Below are 2,531 nucleotides of genomic sequence, written 5' to 3'. Positions count from 1 at the left end.
GTAGTGTCTTCTTCTGGTGTTGTGTACTATGGCTGATGGGGAGGTGGAGGGTGAGGATGGGGATGGGGGTGGAGAAACTAGGAAGAAACTTCTCTCCTTCTTCTGGAGGTAGTTTTCTCTGCAGGAATCTTCTGCCCTCCACTAACACTCTAGGGCTTAGCAATATATCAAGCCCTTCAAAGATTTTTTTTTTTGCTTGTTCAATGAGTTGTTGCCCCAGACTCAATTAGAGACGTATTCATATTTTATAAAGGGATAACAGGATATTAGCATCTTGTTACTATACTTAAACCTCACCATTTATGAATATACCATGATATAATTCAAGTAAGGGAGAGCCCCCTTACAGTGGTATAACTATTACATATATAGTTTATAGATGTATACAGTAGTATAACTATTACATACATGTACATATATGCATACAAATATGTACATATATGTATACACATACATATTGTAATGATTGGAATGACAACACCTACTGGAGACTTACTATAGGAAAGACAATATTACATATGCATTTTGTGGGTATTTTAGATTGAATTTTTCTTTCTATATCTTTCTCCTGAATTTTGTTAGAAATATGCAGAAAATCTGATTATTTGTGTGGATTTTATTTGTACCCTATTATTATCTAAATCAGTGGCTATGTACCCCTACCATCATTTATCACCTAGTGTTTTCTTTCTTTCTCTCTCTTTCTTTCTTCCTTTCTTTCTTCCTTTCTTTCTTTCTTTCTTTCTTTCTTTCTTTCTTTCTTTCTTTCTTTCTTTCTTTCTTTCTTTCTTTCTTTCTTTCTTTCTTTTTTTCTCTTTCTTCCTTCCTTCCTTCCTTCCTTTCATTCTTTCTTTTTGTTGTTGTTGTTGGTTTTTTTTGGTGAGGCAATTGGGGTTAAATGACTTGCCCAGGGTCACACAGCTAGTAAGTGTTAAGTGTCTGAGGTCGGATTTGAACTCAGGTCCTCCTGAATCCAGGGCCGGTGCTCTATCCACTGCGCCACCTAGCTGCCCCATCACCTAGTGTTTTCTGAATAAACTATTATATCATTTGCAAATAGGGATAAATTTTGTCTCTTCTTTGCCACTGCACACTCTTCATTTCATTTTACTGTCCTATAGCTTTCTGGGTTCCATGCATGACCAGTCCATAATAACAGATGAGTTCCTCTCTATTTGGAAAGGCCATTTGTCAGAAAGCAGATCATATCTGTTGCTAGGACCATAATGCCAGCTTTTTTATCCTGCTAGAGCTTGGCAGAGTTTGCTTTCAGCTGTTATAGCCTTTGAGAGTCCAGGGTCAACTCCATGCCACAATGAGTTCAAGTCAGGAAGGTCTGATGTAGACCAATACCATGTTAATACAGGTTTGATGCTATGAACAAAACAAGGCTCCTGTAGTTCATTCACAAGTTAATAATGGGAGGTTTACTTTGCCACAGCAGAGAAATGGTACTCAATAAGGATACTCAAATACTTATCTTAGGTAGATGTAACCTCCTGTCTTCATATGGGAAGACATCTGGTCAGTAGAGAAAGGTATGATGATTTACATGACCTTAAGACATCTGGGGGTAGCTAGGTGGCACAGTGCATAGAGAACCAGCTCTGGATTCAGGAGGACCTGAGTTCAAATCCGGCCTCAGACACTTAACACTTACTAGCTGTGTGACCCTGGGCAAGTCACTTAAACCCAATTGCCTCACCAAAAAAAAAAAAAAAAGATATCTGCCAAACCAGAAGGCTTCCAGTGCACATGGATGGGACTTTTTATCCTCTTAGGTGACCAGAAAAGGCATGTAAATATGACCAGAGGCTTTCACGAAGCTATAGGAAGGTGGTCCCATTCCAATGAGTCATCAGAGTAGCATTATGGAAATATTATATATGGAAAATGAGTTTAGCCCAAGATTAAATGGGAACAGAAGAGTGGACTAGATTGCATACAGAAAATTCCAAAGTTCTTAGCTCCACATCCAATCTGTTGCCAAGACTTGTCAATTTTACCTTTATATCATCTTTCCAATATGACCCCTTCTCTTCTCTGACACTGCTATTACCCTGGCACTGGCCCTTGTCACTTCACACTTGTACTATTACAATAGTTTGGTACATCTACCTGCTTCAAGACTTACCTAGTCTCCCCAATCCATCCTCAGCTCAGCCATCAAAGTGATTTTCCTAAAAAGTGCAGATCATGTAATCACCTCCCCCTGTTCAATAAACTCTAGTGGTACCCTTTGGATTTAAGGATCAAATACAAAATTCTCTACTTGGTGTTCAAAACACTTCATAACTTCCCTTCCTTCCACTTTTTCTGGCTTCTTACACCATTGACACCAGCCTACTGACTGTACTTTGAATAGGACACTCCACCTTATGACTCCAGGTATTTTCTCTAGCTGTTTCCCATGCTTGGAATACTCTCCTTTCCCATCTCCACTTCCTGGCTTCCTTTAAGTACCATCAAAAATCCTATCTTCCACAGGAAGCCTTTCCCAACCCTTCTTAATTCTCTTTTTTTTTTTTTTT

This window comes from Dromiciops gliroides, chromosome 3 (assembly GCF_019393635.1).
Source record: "Dromiciops gliroides isolate mDroGli1 chromosome 3, mDroGli1.pri, whole genome shotgun sequence".
Classification (NCBI taxonomy): Eukaryota; Metazoa; Chordata; class Mammalia; order Microbiotheria; family Microbiotheriidae; genus Dromiciops; species Dromiciops gliroides.
This window is presented reverse-complemented; position numbering follows the sequence as displayed.